Source organism: Lynx canadensis, chromosome B4 (assembly GCF_007474595.2).
Source record: "Lynx canadensis isolate LIC74 chromosome B4, mLynCan4.pri.v2, whole genome shotgun sequence".
NCBI classification, from domain to species: Eukaryota; Metazoa; Chordata; class Mammalia; order Carnivora; family Felidae; genus Lynx; species Lynx canadensis.
The window spans coordinates 73,052,089-73,070,044 of NC_044309.1; the positions used below are offsets into that span (position 1 = coordinate 73,052,089).

General features: G+C 41.4%; 1 long non-coding RNA gene across 2 annotated transcripts in view; it reads left to right on the forward strand.

The window, feature by feature from the left end:
* The window catches only part of LOC115518856, a 41,210-nt gene that overhangs the window by 17,389 nt on the left and 5,865 nt on the right, over positions 1–17,956 (forward strand). The window contains exons 2-4 of one of the 2 annotated variants that reach the window (XR_003970337.1): positions 8,654–8,768; positions 10,660–10,894; positions 14,403–14,440. This is a non-coding gene — a long non-coding RNA (uncharacterized LOC115518856). Of the gene's footprint in view, positions 1–8,653; positions 8,769–10,659; positions 10,895–14,402; positions 14,441–17,956 lie in introns of those variants that run through there. The other variant, XR_003970336.1, reaches the window with a different exon arrangement.

The following is a 17,956-nucleotide window of genomic DNA, read 5'->3' on the forward strand; positions in this document are numbered from 1 at the left end:
CCCACAGGGAGAGATTCATCCAGCACGATAGAAATAGGGTATACAGAACATCTCCAGCTAGCACTGTCCACCTCTATTCTGACAATTTCTTCTCTTCGAACTAAACATTGAAGGCTGGCTGTGTGCACAACCTCTGTCCAGTTTCCAGGGCTTAGGATTACTTCACTGGATCACTCCATAAATAACTAAAGTCCTACTATGTGCACATACTGTCGTAGGTGCTGGTGAAAGGGCAGTGGACAAAACAAGCTTATGTAAAATAAGTAAACATACACTTGTACAATGTAGATTATAATATTAAGCTTCTAGTAAGGGAGACAGGAGGTTAAAGAGGCAGTTATTTTACCTACAGGGCCAGGGAAAGACTTGCAGACTGAGAAGGTGATATTTGAGCTGGTGGGATTCAGGAAGTGAGTTCTTTGGTTATCTGGAAGAACATTCCCAGAAGAGTAGTCAGAGAGGGCCTTTTAAGCCATTCTAAGGCTTTTGGTTTTTATGCCATGTGAGAGGGATTGCCCTTCTAGGGTTCTGAGCAGAATGAAGTTCTAGAAACCAAGTGAACCAAATATTTTAAGAAGAGAGTGAGCAAGTGTGTCTGGTGTTGGACAGGGTGAATGGGAGGAGGCTGAGAGCAGACGTTTGTATGTAGCACCATGGGGAGGGGTCAGTGGTGACTTCCACAGGAACTATTCCAATGAAGTAATGAGGGTGAGAGCTGTTTGAAATGATTCTGGAAGGAGTGGGAGGGGCTGGACAGGAGGCAGACTACGACTCTTTGAGGAGTTGGAGTTTTACTCTTAAAAGGAAGAGAAATGGAACGGTAGCAGGAGGAAGATGTGGGACCAGGAACATTTTTTAAAATTTTTTAATGGAAGGAGTTATTACAGCACATTTGTGTGCTGGGAATGATCCAGTAGAGAGCAACAACTCAATGATGCAGGAGTAGGTAGACAATTGCTGGAGCAAAGTCTTGGAGTAGGGTGAGAAGGGATGGGCTCCAGAGCGCCAGTGGAGGGACATGAGCATTCACGTGACTACAGGAGGGAGGCTGCGGTGTGGCCTCAGAGGGACCTCCATGGTCGGGAGCACAGACGTCCACTTGGTATGGCTCAGCTGGCCTTCACGGGCAGTTAGCGTATTTGACAGACTAAAGTGCCATCTGCCGTACATCTGGTGAACCGTGTGCACCGGTGCCTCTCCCCCCCGCCCCAATAGACACACACCTGTGGGCACTGTTCCCAGGGCTGTCCTTATCCTCGCCACTTCATGTTGGTAAAGCAAGCACTATATGTATGTCAGTTTAAATGCACTATATGTATTGTGCAGTTTAAAAAAACTTGGGCTCAGACCAGTGTAGCCTCTAACGTAAGGTCACGCATTGATAAACGGTAGGGCAGGGGATTGAACCCAGATATTTTGACCGTTTCTGGGTTCTGTGGACCCAGGAAATAGGGAAGGGGTATTTACTTCCCAAGATTGAGATTCAATGTCTTTTTCCTGCTCTTGTCTCCAGAGGAGCCCACCACGGGGATGACTGTGTGAATGCACAATCCCTTCAGGTACACAAGGGTGCCTTCACCAGGTGGAGGGCATCTCCAGATGCATGCAATGTACAGATGGCCTCGTTACCCCATTTACTTGTGCAGAGGCTTAAAGCACCTGGAACCTGCCTCTCCCACCATAGTCTTCGAGGGGCTGCATTTGGACTGCACCCTCCTGCCCGTTCATCCACCAAACCACCTTTCCATTAACATTCCACAGTTTCCTCTTGCTCTTTAGATCTGGGGAGAAGCAGGGTTTTGTGCTCATTCAATTGCCCCGAACCAGAGGATAATAGATTTTTCAACCTGGAAGGAATCATTCCAGGGAGACCTCTGGTTAAACTTCTTTGTATTCACCCCATTTTCTTTATCCGCTCTGTTGGCATCTCAGGCACCAGCTAACATGTACTTCTAGAACCTTCTACCTTCAACACAAGAAAATACACACATCTGCTTTGTTTTCTTTTGGAAGAAGCTCTAAGAAAAAAGATGTGAGAGTTCAGCTGGCTCCCTGCTCTTCCAAGGGCTGTCACTGCAATCGTGTGGGGCCACTGGAGGTAGGGCTTTAACATGTACCAGGCATTTTCCTCAAAATCTGCTACTTTATGTTAGGTGAGCAGTACATTCTAAGTGGCAAGTGCTTTCTATTACACATTCATAATGTATATTAAGTCTTTGTAAACTATCATGTCAGGTCATGGTTAATCAGTTAAAACTCCTAGTTATAAGGAAGTGTTATTACTTAAAAAGTTCACAGATATAGGCCACTGGGTGGCTCAGTGCTTAAGCACCTGACTCTTGATTTCAGCTCATGGGATTGAGCCCCGCCTTGGGCTCGTAGTGCGGAGCGTGCTTGGGAGTCTCTCTCTCCCTCTATCTCTGCACCTCCCCTGCTCTCTCTCCCTCTCTCCCTCAAAATAAATAAATAAACTTAAAAAAAATTTCAGAGATACAGAGGAATGAAAAGAGTATTTTAAGAACTAAAATAAAACATGAGTAACCCAGGAGTATATTTAGGCGGTACTTAAATACACCTTAAAAATTAAATGTTAGGTTAAAAAGTATTTAGAAAAAAATACTAAAGTTTAGAATGTGTGTGTATATATATACATAATATTTTCAGATGCACCAGTGGCTCAGAAGCATACCCACTGGAGAACATCATGGAATGAAAGATGTTTCATTCTGTCCCCTCAGAAAGTTTTACAGGACTTCTCCTGTCGATTTGCTGCCCTTGGCAATCCCTTGTCCTGAAGGCATGCTTCTTTTGTGGAAAAGCCCAGGCATGGAGAGTCATCGGGGAGAATCAATCATTTCAAAGATGATAGCTTTACTAATATCTCCATATATGTTGATGGTGTGTATGTGTGGGGGGTGGAAGTGAAGTCTAGGCAAAGCTAGAATTAGTCATATGAATGATGTACTTGTCTGGACACTGGGCCACTCCGGCCCCAATCAGTGCCAGTAAATCGTGCAGACTGCTCCAACACCACCACTCTGTTTCTATCCCACTCATATAAAATTCCATGCCAAGGTACAAACCACAATCCTCCCTTTCTTGGTTTTTCATGCAAAAACTATTTTAGAATAAATTTAAATGTCAAACCTTCAAGAACTCTGAACAGAGGGAACTTCAGCTCACTTAGTTCCCAACATGGCTAAAATAAAAAAAAATTCTGATGAGAGTACTAAACTTTTAGAGGTCTATATTGTTCATTGATTTAAGTTCCAAAGAAAAGCAAAATTGCTATGTTCAAGCAATAGGATATAAGAAGAAACAGTGAGAAAAGCATAAATATCAACAGCAGCACTTTCGTGCCTGGGAGAGGTCCTGAGTCCCTGTGTGTGAATAACTTGGCAATGGCTGCTGCATGCAGTGTGTAAACAAATATGGTCCCCACACCATTTAAAATATTCAACATTGACCTAAACAGGCATAGACACAGAATGCCAGTCCAGGCAGACATTTGTGAATGTACACACAGAACACAATGCAAGAAGAACTTGGTGCTTTCTTTCCCCGACTATTTTATTATACACACATTTCAGATTCAATTCACATTCAAGTGTTCATAGTCTGAGCAATAGAAAACACATTTTTAATCAGTCCTAGACAGCAGGAAAAACTTCCTGCAGGAGTTCTAGGAGGTTTATTCTTCATTTAGCAGATGTTTATTGATAATAGAAGGCAGGAAGTTATATGACATGTCTCTAGTTTCAAAGAGCTTAAAATATGGTTGAGATCTATAGGGGAGTTGGTCATCAGGGAGTTTAAGAGAACTTTTATATAGTTTTTTGAGAAAGGTATAAAATCATAAAGAGGAAAGAGAAGGCCAGAGTTTTGATTTCAGAATTACAAACTAAAAAGGAATGTCCAGGCAATCTGGAAAAGTCTTGAGGTAGAAACAACTGAACCAAGAATAATAGATATGCATTATCTAATCCAGTGTTTCCCAGGTTACGGAGTGGGACTCTAGGGGATCCCTTTGAGGATCTGGTGAAAGCTATGGACCCCAAAATAGCCATCTACCCTCAAACTTTTATATAGAATATAAGAGATTTGAAGTCTGAGTCCATGGACTTTATATTGTAAATCTAATACAGTTACATTTACCATGGTTAGTGAATGGTCACTGTTTATTCACTTTCTTGTCTCCTCCAGTAGAATAGAAGTATTTCTAGGATGGGACTGCATTATGTTTTATCTTTCATTCAAACCCTTCTCTGTTTAGCATTGTGTTGTTGTGTAGAAGGTACTAAAAGAGTTGGGTCCTGTCTCAATGTTTAGGTATTAGGTTAATACAGCATCTTCCAAATGTCAGTCATTTGAGTAACTTTCTCAATTTTTGCCATGGCTGTTTACCACCTTGGTTATTATTTAGTACCTATAGCTGCAAAATAATGATTTTTGGTGATAGAACACTAAATAATATCACATATCAGGATGAGTGAGCATGTTATTTTCATTCTATTTTCTTTCAGTCCAGTTTACACCAAAGAGAGATTTCCAGTTTACTTCCGGTGTATCTTTTAATACTTTTCTGACATTTGAGCATCTTCCTTTGGAACTAATGCAGAGGCTTCCGTATGCAGCAGTATTTGGCTAGAAGTGAATAACATTGCTTTATTCTTTTTTTTTTTTTTCATTGTGTTTAGTTTTATGAAAAGTGATACTAGTTTTCCCTATGGAAGTGACAAAAATTTTCTTTCAACATATACTTGTTAAAAAAAGTTTATTTAAGGAAATACAGTAAATCAGTTCTCTGTTGCTATATAACAAGCTACCCTAAACATAGTGGCTTAAGAAACAGTGACTTATTAGGATTCTGCGGGTTAGCGAGACTCAACTGGGCAATTCTTCTCCTCCACATGATATCCGATGGGGTCATTCCTTCATCTTGAGAACTTGGATGAGGCCAGGAGGTCCAAGATGGCTTTCCTCATGCCTGTCAGCCCAGCTGGAGTGGCTGGAATGGCTGAAACTGGCTGAGCCTCTTTCTCCATGTGGCCTCTCATCATTCAGTAGTCTGACCTGGGCTTTTTCACATCATAGATGGATCTCCAGAGATTAAAAAAGAAAGCTGAAAAATTTCTTAAGGCCTAGACCTGGAAGTCAAAAAGTATTACTTCTGCTATATTCGACTGGTTAAAGCATGTGACTGGACAAGTCTAGATTCAAGGGGAAGAGAAATAGACTTCACATCTTTTTGGGAGATTAGAAGCACTCATGTCCAGAGATGGAAAGAAGCTTTGGCAATCATTTGCAAATAACCTACCACAAATGGTAGGTAAGTAAGTAATAGGACAAGTTGTGGCAGATATGGCAAAAATTGTGAGAGTGTTACTCAAATGACTAGTATTTGGAAATGCTGTATTAATCTGATACCTGAATATTGCACTAGATAGTCCATGGACATTTTTTAGTATGTTGTGCATACTAAACGCAGTGCTACATGCAAAGGGATTAAAGGAAAAAGATAAAACATGATACAAACATGTTCGAGGAGGACTTACATTCTAGTGAGGGAGATAGGTGTATAAGTAAATAGTTTTAAAGGGGCACCTGGCTGGCTCAGTTGGTAGAGCATGAGAATCTTGATCCCAGGGTTGTGGATTCAAGCCCTATTGTTGAGTGAAGAGATCAATTAAAAATTTTTAAAAATCTTAAAAAAAATGGTTATAACAAAATAACCATGATGCTTGTTGCAATAAGTACTTAGAGTCCTGACACTTTTTTTCACATTCTAAATATTTTTTGTAATTTAATTTTTTATTTTTTAAAGTTTACATCCAGATTAGTTAGCATATGATTTCAGGAGTAGATTCCTTAATGCCCCTTACCCATTTAGCCCATCCCCCCTCCCACAACCCCTCCCATAACCCTCAGTTTGTTCTCCATATTTATGAGTCTCTTATGCTTTGTCCCCCTCCCTGTTTTTATATTGTTTTTGTTTCCCTTCCCTTATGTTCATCTGTTTTGTCTTTTAAAGTCCTCATATGAGTGAAATCATATGATTTTTGTCTCTGACTAATTTCACTTAGCATCGTACCCTCCAGTTCCATCCACATAGTTGCAAATGGCAAGATTTCATTCTTTTTGATTGCCGAGTAATACTCCATTGTATATGTATATACCACATCTTCTTTATCCATTCATCCATCGATGGACATTTGGGCTCTTTCCATACTTTGGCTATTGTTGATAGTGCGGCTATAAACATGGGGGTGCATGTGTCCCTTCAAAACAGCACACCTGTATCCCGTGGCTAAATGCCTAGTAGTGCAATTGCTGGTCGTAGGGTAGTTCTATTTTTAGTTTTTTGAGAAACCTCCATACTGTTTTCCAGAGTGACTACACCAGCTTGCATTGCCACCAACAATGCAAAAGAGATCCTCTTTCTCCGCATCCTCGCCAACATCTGTTGTTGCCTGAGTTGTTCATGTTAGCCATCCTGACAGGTGTGAGGTAGTATCTCATTGTGGTTTTGATTTGGATTTCCCTGATGATGAGTGATGTTGAGCATTTTTTCATGTGTAGGTTGGCCATCTGGATGTCTTCCTTGGAGAAGTGTCTATTCATGTCTTTTGCCCATTTCTTCACTGGATTATTTGTTTTTTGGGTGTTGAGTTTGATAAGTTCTTTATCGATTTGGGATACTAACCCTTTATCTGATATGTTGTTTGCAAATATCTTCTCCCATTCTGTCGGTTGCCTTTTAGTTTTACTGATTGTTTCCTTCGCTATGCAGAAGGTTTTTATTTTAATGAGGTCCCAGTAGTTCATTTTTGCGTTTGTTTCCCTTGCCTCCGGAGACGTGTTGAATAAGAAGTTGCTGCGGCCAAGACCAAAGAGGTTTTTGCCTGCTTTCTCCTCGAAGATTTTGATGGCTTCCTGTCTTACATTGAGGTCTTGCATCCATTTTGAGTTTATTTTTGTGTATGGTGTAAGAAAGTGGTCCAGGTTCATTCTTCTGCATGTCGCTGCCCAGTTTTTCCAGCACCACTTGCTGAAGAGACTGTGTTTATTCCATTGGATATTCTTTCCTGCTTTGTCAAAGATTAGTTGACCATACGTTTGTGGGTCCATTTCTGGGTTCTCTATTTTGTTCCATTGATCTGAGTGTCTGTTCTTGTGCCAGTGCCATACTGTCTTCATGATTACAGCTTTGTAGTATAGCTTGAAGTCTGGGATTATGATACTTCCTGGTTTGGTTTTCTGGAGTCCTGACATTTTACAGAGAAGTTTAAGAGCATGTGGATTTTCTTGGGCCCATGACTTTTATCAGATTCTTAAGAAAGTGTGAGATCCTAAAAGGACCTAAAACGCATTGATTGACTCAAGAGACACACTGGTGTGATGCACAGGGGTGACCACTGCTAGCTGCAGTGTTAAGGAAAAGGCTTCACTGAGGCTCTAACACAGGTGGGCAGGATTGGTTGAGGAGGAAGAACTGGCTGGAGTTGAAAGTCAATTAGATGTGGTGAGAGGATGGAGGGGGTGAGATGGATGGAGGGAAAGGAGGAGGAAAGTGGTGAAAGAGGAGAGGAATGTGGGGAATTGGAGAAAGAAGAGAGAGAAGTTTATTCCAGGATAACTGGATTTTCTGGCTGGCTGGAATGGTAGGTGGTAGAAAATAAGTGAGGAAGAGTAGATTTTCTGGGAACTCTTTCCAGAATTCTGCTTTTTCCAAGTTGTCATTGAGATGCCCGTATGATAAAGCAATAAACAATTGGACATGCAGATCTGGAACTTACTTACCTTGTGCCAGGCGCCTTTATAGATAGAAATTGGTTATAAAACAGTGAATAGTCGAAGAGAAGTGATGCCTATGTTCCCACGGAGCTTATATTCTAGTAGGGCTGGGGTCAGGGGGAAGATGGACAGAGAGACAATTAGTATGTAAAAAAATTTATATAAATTTTATCTAATGCTAAATTCTAAGAATGAAAAAATTTAATTAATGGAATAGAGAGGGTTGGGGCAGCTACTTTATCTAGGGTAATATGGTAATTGAAGGCAGCTTTTTGAAATATAACCCAAAGCTAGGAAGAAGGCCTACCCTCTTTTAACTTAACAAGGTAGGAAAATTATACTAGCAGGAGGTTAACTTTTGCCATGTAAGGTGGTCTCACCCAGAGACCAGATGGTTGTGAGGGACTCCTTCCCAACCACCTCTACCGAATCTTCCGAATCTTCCCTATCTAGCCATAGAACCATGTGGAGTAGATAATGATAACCCACTCTGATGGTCAGGACACCAGAGATGTGGAAACCACAGGGAGAGAGGAACTCTAGGGGAGAGGGAGAGAATGCATAGAAGGCTGGCAACAGGGGTGGTCACTTACTGACTATTGATGGGGTGCCATCTGGGGCTCCCAAACACAAGGGAGCAGGTCTCATTCCCACAGTTGGTACCTAGGAATGAGTTAGTCTAGGGATGCCACTCTCTATTCCTCACCACACTTTGATGTGGTACAGGATGGATTCCATCACTGTGTGAGATGGACTACATCACTTGGAGTTGAGTGAAGAACCAATTGTACAGTCTTTTGGGTTTGGATGTGTTGATTTGAGATAGTAGTAGGACCTGATCCTCTCTCACCATCCACAGGCAGTTGTCTGAACCCCTACAGTGGGCACAATGGGTTGAGAACAGAATTGCCTGTGGATCAATCCACCACCAGGCACACGTTGTCTTCTGACCATTTTACTCCATCTACACCAAGGTAAGGATATACATATTTAATTTTTTAAGGACATTTCATAGTATAATATTATTCTTTTACTGTTATAATTTTTCAGTTACTCATTTCGGAACACATCTCCCCTCATCCTATGAAGAATGTGTACAATGCTAAGTAAATCAGTCGATGTCAATGATTCTGACTGCAACTACTTTGGTGCCAGGATGTCTCTTTAGATTTCGGGTGAACAAAAATAAATTAGGTTAAGACATGTGTTGAAATGATAGGATCCCATAAAATGAAATTTTCAGTGATCAGAACATATTATTTTAGAGCTTATAAAGATTTCAAGTGTTGGATGAACAAAAAAGAATATAAGTGATTGGGTCTATTATTATTTTAAGCCTTAGGCAAAAGATCTCAAAACCCCAGCCTTTGAGTGTTACTAGAAATTTGGGGCAGAAGAAACAAGTAATGTGCCAGTCTATTGCCACAGCTCTACACCTCATTCTGGGTTTGGGAATGATTTTAGATAATTATTTTTCTGCCACTTGCTGTCACCACCCTGATTCAATCTATAAGCTGGGATGTTATGCAAACGACAAAATGTAGTCAGGGAACAATTAATACATCAAACGCAGACAGTGAATAGGACTAAAATCCTAAAGAGTACACATTACAGAAAAGCTGGGTAAATCTGGGCTTGGTATCACGGAGCCGCTCTCTTCCTCTGTCCCATTGTTTGTGACCTTGACTATTTCCATCATGATGTAAACCCATGGAATCAAGTCACTGACATGTTTACGATTCCCTCATCACGTTTTGCAGTTATTAATACCATAGTGGTGGCAAGGACACTTTCAACATACAGTGCCTCCTGTCAAGAGAAAATGAAAACCTTCCGGTAAAGGTCCCAGAGCACTGGCAGTAGGCTCTGTTCTTCATCTGTCCCCTACGACAGACTCTATTCACTCTCAACCTAATCTAAAGGAGGGACAGATAACACTATTGGGGTCCCTTGTGTCGGTGACAGAGAATACTGCCATTACGACTGCTACTACTAATAATATAAATGATAACAATTATTTGGTGCTTACTATGTCCTAGGGGACCGTTCTAAGCACATTCTCTACATGAACCAATTTAATCCTCACAGCAGCAGTAGACACCATTACTACCCTCCTTTGCAAATGGGGAAACTGAGGCCCAGAGAGGTTCCCACAGCTGAGAAGTGGCAGAGCTGGGATAGCCGTGGGTGTTGACAGGTGCAGAAGATTGAGAAGCAGAAGTGAGGAATAGATGATTTTTCTATAAGATGAGAAAAGCCACTTGGGAAAAAGCTGTTCCATCTTGGAAGCCATTGCTATCTTTGAAGCATCCCCGAGGAGAGGGAGTGATGTCAAGTTCCCAGCCCCAGGCTCTGCCCCATCACGAAAAGAAGGGTGAAGGACCAAGCTGGAGGGTGTGAGGGTGCTGCCGAGACTCTTCTTGTCTACAGCCATGCACCCCAGAATCCTACAATGAACTGGAAGGATGGCTGAGGACACACTAAACGCCCCTGGTTGACAGAGGGCCCTGAGGTGCCACAAGCGCTTCCTGCTGGGTTATAGGGACACTGGTTTCTATTTATTTTTATTAACCTCCTGTCACTGATAGATAGGAATGACAAGGATAAAGCCCAAGACAAAAGGGAGGGGATCCTACTAGATTTTATGGAGACCTATGTGAACAGGAAGGAGACCTTCAGGTAGAATTTATTTACAGCTCTGCGGGGTGTATGGATCTGTGTTTATGGGTATGAGCATTTGGGAACTGTGGTATTTAAATTCCTTTAATGTTCTTAGAAGGTACCTGGGAGGATTCATTATTTTAGTTTTCATATTGATGCTATCAGGAAATGTTCAAAAACTCAGAATATCTTATTTCTTCACAGAAGTTCTTACTGGCACCTCTTCATGTGCTGCTCACTTGGCATCCATTGGTGCTCCACATTTTGGACACGGAACCATCGCTCTCACCTGGACCCTTTGAGGGGGACTAGGTTCCACGCAAGCACGTTGGAGAGGACGCACTTTCCCTTGCTGCCATGTTTTACCCTAGCCCCTCATTACTGTGCTCGGGAAATTATTCCTTTTTCCACCCCTAATTAGGCCTCTGGGTACTTTATGGTAAGTGTGACATTTTTCTCTTGACAGGCAGTATTATAGTGTAGAACTGTCCTTGTCACTCTTTATTGCTTTTAATAACTATGAAATCTCTTACAAGATGTCTAGAGCCTCATCAACATATGTTGATGGCACTGTTTTATCAGTCCTGAAACGGTCAAGGTCACAGACAATGTGCCAGAGGAAGGAAGACAGTGAACACATTATTATAAATAGATATGTGACTTGAAAATGACCCTTTCAGGCATGGGGACATTAGTTGGCAATAGGAAGGAAGTGATGAGATGCAATAATTTTATTTTGCTTAGGGAAGTCTCCAGGTGTATGTCAGACGCTTGCTATGTTTAATCTGATTGGCGTGTTAGCACATCAGAGGTTGAAACATTTATCATAGTTATTTCATGATAATGAAAATGAATTAAAAGATAAGGTGGGGAAAAGTATGGTTTGGATAGTCAAAAGCTAGCATCTGACACATTATTTTAACTGAGGAAATTTAAGTGAAACACGTGAGAACAATGTACCTTACATTTTGTCATTCTGGACTTAAAAAAAATTTTTTTTAATGTTTATTTTTGAGAGAGGGAAAGAGAGTATGAGCAGGGGAGGGGCAGAGAGAGAGGGGGACACAGAATCCTAAGCAGGCTTCAGGCTCTGAGCTGTGAGCACAGAGCCTGACGCAAGCCTCGAACTCACCAGCCGTGAGATCATGACACGAGCTGAAGTCAGATGCTCAATTGACTGATCCACTCAGGTGCCCCTGTCATTGTGAACTTTTTTGAAAACATAAGCATTGGGAAGCATTTTAGGTAGTAAGTTGAGATGCTAGTACTGAATCCCATTTCCTTCCCTCTTGATGTCTCATTCATCCTCAGAAGATATATTTTAACAACGAAATATCTAAAAGGTATATTGGTTTTGTTACTTGGGGCTCAAAAATGTCCCCAAGGCATCGGTTTAGACTTGCCAGTGTATATATGGGTCGGTGATTTGTGTTTAATAGACTTCAGAATTCCCAACATCTGGAGGTAGAGAAAAGCAACAAAAACAGTAACACCGTCAACAGCAATAGCTGTCAAAAATACTGACAGTAGCATTAATTGGTGTGCATATCCATTAATGTTAACCTTTCAACATCCCGTTTAGACAGGTATTATTACAATAATATAAAGGATCAAGAGTCAAGAGTTCAGGCAGCGAGGTTAGACCTTGGGTAAGTTAATTAACTCCTCTCAGAACTGCAATGTCTTCATCTGTAAAGGAGACAGTATTATCATTACTTGTAATAATAATTAATACTGCCTCGAAGTGTTTTTTCCTGAAGATTACGTGAATAATGCATGTAAGGCACTTAGCACAGCACCCATTTTATGATGGCTAGTTATCATCATCATCATCATCACCGTCCCCATTTTTCAGATGAAGAAGCTGGAGCACAGAGGTTCTCCAAACCCTAGCAAATGGGAGGCAGGGATGGAACAAGGGGACACTGGATTCCCAATCCCCTGCTGGTCACTGGCAGCCGCCACCTTACTTCATTAGGGAATGTCGCTTTGTGGGAAAGGAAGCCGCAGGAGTATGGTGTAGCCTTTGGCCAGGAATCTAACTCTAACTTTGGGAAGAGGCGACAGGGACATGGGGGAAAGGGGTTATTTATAGTCAGGGCCTCTGGGGCCTCGGATGCTGCCTGTGACTGGCTCCCTTCTCCCTCCTGCATTCCTCCCTTCTCCCAGTGGTGTTGCCCTTTCCATGTGTTGTGGTTGCCCAACACTAGAACATGTTTGTTAGGTTACTCACCCAGGTCCACTTTCTGTGAACTCCCTCAATTCCCTGGGTAACTAAAAGAAGGGAAGGAGGGGAATGACCTCCCAGTCAGATATCCTGCCCCGCCCCCGCTTGCTTTATGTTGTGTAGACCTACGTGTTTAGGCAGCTTTATTTGTAGTATCTTGCAACAAATTAAGCACTATTCTTTTTTGTTTTTTAATTTTTTTATGTTTATTTAATTTTGAGAGAGACAGAGAATGAGCAGGGGAGGGGCAGAGAGAGAGGGAGACAAAGAATCCGAAGCAGGGTCCAGGCTCTGAGCTGTCAGGACAGAGCCCTCTGGCAGGGCTTGAACCCACGAACCATGAGATCATGACCTGAGCTGAAGTCGGATGCTTAACCCACTGAGCCACCCAGGTGCCCCCCCAATAAGTGCTATTCTTGAGTAAGAGTCACCACAGGTGGGAACACAGCATTACAAGCAGTTACTCTGGTGTTCTATCTATATACTTCCTGCTCTGCTAAAGCATAAGTATTTGTACTGTGCAGTGCCTCACCCGTTTAAAAAATTTGGGAGGAGAGATGCTTTTTGAGGTTGAAGATTTCTTTGTATGATATCCAACAAATCTTTGGTTTGCACTTTTGTCTGTTTAAATGTTTTTAGAAAAAACCATTTTTTTTTCCCTGCAGTACAATCCAGTAGCATTGGTGAAATCACCATTCATTGATCACCACAAATCACTCCCCTCTGTATTTTCACCTCTGGGATTCTCTTTGTGTTAGATTTAGTTGTTTGTATGTTTGTTTTCCTCTGTTGGGACATAGACTTCTTGCAGACAACGACAAGACTTTCTTCTCTTCACTGGTACAGAGCATTGCTCAATAAACATCAGGGCACATAAAGCTAGTGGATCGCTGTATACTAATTTGGGCCAAATCTTCTTGTTGGCCACCAACCTGACAAATGAGTGAAAAGGAGAAGGGAGCTCATAGTCTTGACTCCAGGAGACAAATAATTTTAGTAAGTCAAGTGCCTTTGGGAGTTGCTAATTGACACCTGTGGGAGTCGCTAATTCCCCATAGGGTGGGGAAGGGGTCAAGAGGAAGAGAACAAAGGGAGAAAGCAAAAAACATTTTTCTAGATGAGTCTCCTGAGTCAAGGGAAATGAATGCAAAAATAAACTATTGGGATGATATCAAAATGAAAAAATTCTGCACAGCAGAGGAAACTATCAACAAAACTAAGACAACCTACTGGATGGGAGAAGATATTTGCGAATGCCACATCTCATAAGGGGTTAGTATCCAAAATATATAAAGAGCTGATACAACTTAACACCCCTCCCCAAAATAAACCAGTTAAAAAATGGGCAGAAATCATGAGCAGACATTTCTCCAAAGAAGACCTACAGGTGGCCAACAGATACGTGAAAAGATGTTCAACATCATACATCATGAGGGAAATGCAAATCAGGGAAATGAGATATCACCTCACACCTGTCAGAATGGCTAAAATAAAAAAAACACAAGAAACAAGTGTTGTCGAGGATGTGGAGAAAAAGGAACCCTCATGAACTACTAGTGGGAATGCAACCTGGTACAGCCACTGTGGAAAACAGTATGGAGGTTCCTTAAAAAACTAAAAAGAGAACTACCACAGGATCCAGTAATTGCACCACTGGATAGTTATCCAAAGAATAGAAAAACACTAATTCTAAAAGATATATATACCACTCTGTTTATAGGAGCAGTATTTACAATAGCCAAATTATGGAAGCAGCCCAAGTGTTCATCAAGAGATGAATGGATAAAGAAGATGGGGCACATATACATGGAACATCATTCAGCCATAAAAAGAATGAAATCTTAACATTTGCAATGCTGTGGATGGATCTAGAGAATATAATACTAAGTAAAATAAGTCAGAAGAAGACAAACCGTATGAGTTCACTCATATGTGAAATTTAAGATCCCAAAAGAGGAATGAAGGAAAAAAAATAGACAAACAAAAAGCCAGACCCTTAACTATAGAGAACACACAGATGGTCACCAGAGGGAAGGTGGGTGGGGGATGGGTGAATTAGGTGAAGGGGATTAAGAGTACACCGATGATGAGCACTGAGTGATGTCTAGAATTGTTGAATCACTATACTGTACACGTGAAACTAATCTAACCCTGTATATTAACGATACTAGAATTAGAATACAATTTAAAAACTTTTTTGTTTAACGTTTATTTATTTTTGGGACAGAGAGAGACAGAGCATGAACTGGGGAGGGGCAGAGAGAGAGGGAGACACAGAATCGGAAGCAGGCTCCAGGCTCTGAGCCACCAGCCCAGAGCCTGATGCGGGGCTCGAACTCACGGACCGCGAGATCGTGACCTGAGCTGAAGTCGGACGCTTAACCGACTGAGCCACCCAGGCGCCCCTAGAATACAATTTAAAGAAAAGGAGGAGAGGGCAGGTAGATGCAGAAGAAAGAACTTGAAGATACAAAAGAGGGTAGGGAAGGGAACATATTTTACATCACCAATTATTTCTACCAGTTCCCAGCCCCTGTCTTGGGCCAGTGTGCTCTGCCATTACAAACGTCTCCGTTTTTTTTTTTTTTTTAAACGTAATCAAGAGATTAGATTTTATTGGACTCTCAATTGGAAAGAAGTCAGAGCTGAAACTTTGGTGGTGAAAAGTGTGTCACTATTTTTCTTCCTTTAGCCAGACCAAGAGTTCTGGTATCGGCAGGGAGCCGGAGCTGGTAAATCTGAGTATCTGACCTCCTGGGCCCAGACTAACTGATAGTGGTGATTGGGAGAGGAAGCGTGGGATCAACTGTGTAAATAGGGGTAGGTACACAACAGGTCACACATCAGTTTGGGGGAATTATACATATTTTGTTCAGAGCGAGGCCGAGTAGGTAGATAGAAATCTCCTGGGAATTTCAACAGGCTGCCTCTTGCCTGAGCACTGCTTTGAAAGCAATGGCCTTACATTTTCTGTTTTCATATATGTTTTTACTTTCTTGTATTCTCCTCTGATGTCTTCCTGGACTAATAGAAAAAAAAAAGAAGGAGAATAGGAAGTAAGGGAATACATGGTTGTGAAAAGAATAAGCAAATTTCCTAAAGCCAGGTAACATAGTGTTAGCCTTACTTTCTTTCAGAAAAGGTCCTCAGACCTACTTTTGCCATTCCTAATACTCTTAGCAATACTTTTATTTAAATTTAGTTTTGTTTTTAACCAATCATCATGACTTTCATGACTTTTCATGGCTGCATTGGGTCTCTTAAACCTTACTGTAAACAAAAGAACTTTCATTTCAGAGTGCTCTGCAGAATTTAAATGTCAACTGGTTGAGGGCTACGTGTTTCTTTTCTAGAGACATCTCTGAAGAGAAAAGAAGGGATAGGAAAGGAGAAGGAAAAGTAACGGGCAATGACTGAAGTTAAGAGGAAACCCTTTTTAAAAAGTGAAACATCGATCACGATGGATAGATTTGATTCTTGTTGTGACAGAATAAAGGAGCTTCTTCTTATTTGGCTTGTTCTTCGGACACATGGCTGTAGTCAGCTCGGGTCCACTGCCAGCACTTCGGAGTCACTCCTTTCCTGGGCTGTGGGGCCTATGAGCAATGTAGCATTCCCCTCCTGTTCCCAGTGTGTTCCATCTGTGGCTCTTTCTGTCCTATAGTTTCCAATTTGCTTGAAACACTCTTATTTACTCTAAAGTAGGATACAGTTACGTTGCCAGGGACGGGCTCTGCAGCTCTATCACTACAGAAAATACTGTCAGCATAGTATTAAGGAATAAAAAGCTAACAGGTGGAAGTCAGATAGAGCCAGCAGCATGCACAGATGGCAATACAAAAACCTTCACTTTATTCTACTTTGGGCAGGCTTTGTATTTCACACTCCTGCTAAGGTGGCCCAAAGCTACCATAAGCATGGCTCTTTGTATCCATACTCATGGAAGAGGCAGCCCTAGAATTTCAATTTAATGATTTGGTTTCAGCATTTTTTTCATCTGGCCATGAAATCTGCTACCCACTTTATTAAAGAGTAACACAATAGGTACTAAAGATCAGTAAACTGGCCCAAAGCCTCAGTTCATTTCATGTTTATTGCCTTCCCTTATTGTGTTTCAACACTAGGGTTATAAAGATGATAAAAGCATAGTTCCTGGTCTCACCAAGTTCACAGGTTAGCCAAGAGAGGCAAAGACAAAGGAAGCATGGGCTCAAGTTGAGACACTGTCTATGCCTCATAATATTTTTGGAAGAAATGAATCAAGTGCTGGCTTTCTTGAACAGCACCGACAATCCATTTTGGCAAGAAGGACGGAGATGGAAAGCCACATGGTTAAGTAAGAAGGAAGGGAAAATTTGGTAGTGATGTTGTGTTAGGAGCAAAGGGAATTTTTCTCTTCAAATTTTTAATTTTAAAAATTTTTAAAATTTTCATTGTTAAAAAGTTTTATTTTATTTTTTAAATGTTTATTTATTTTTGGAAGAGAGAAATATAGAGCACAAGCAGGGGAGGGGCAGAGAGAGAGGGAGACACAGAATCTGAAACAGGCTCCAGGCTCTGAGCTGTCAGCACAGAGCTTGACTTGGGGCTGGAACTAACGAGCTGAGCCCGAGATCATGACCTGAGCCAAAGTAGGATGCTTAACAGACTCAGCCACCCAGACTCCCCTATTTTATTTTTATTTTTCAGTAAACTCTACACGCCATGTGGAGCTTTGAACTCTTGACTCTGAGATTAAGAGTCGCATGCTCTACCAAGTGAGACAGTCAGGTGCCCCGTACTTCAATTTTTTATTTTTTTAAGGTTTATTTATTTTAAGAGAGGGAGAAAGCATGAGTGGGGGAAGGGCAGAGAGACAGAGAGGGAGAGAGAGAATTCCAAGCAGGCTCCGCATTGTCAGTACAGAGCCAGATACTGGGCTCAAAATCACCAGTGGGTGAGATCATGACCTGAGTGGAAATCAAGAGTCTGCGGCTTAACCAACTGACCCACCCAGGTGCCCCTCCTTCAATTTTTAAATAGAATATTTTCAGATTTATAGAAAGAAAAATAGTACAATGAATACCCATATACCCTTCACATAGATTTATCAATTATTAACATTTTGTCACATTCATCTGCACTATTTGTGTATTTTTTTGAACCATAAAAGTAGGTTGCAGACCTCTTGACATTTCACCTCTCGGTGATCAGGCATGATCACACCCTTAAGATATACAGTGGTTCTATAATATCATCTGATCTAGAATCCATATTCAGATTTCTCCAGTTGTC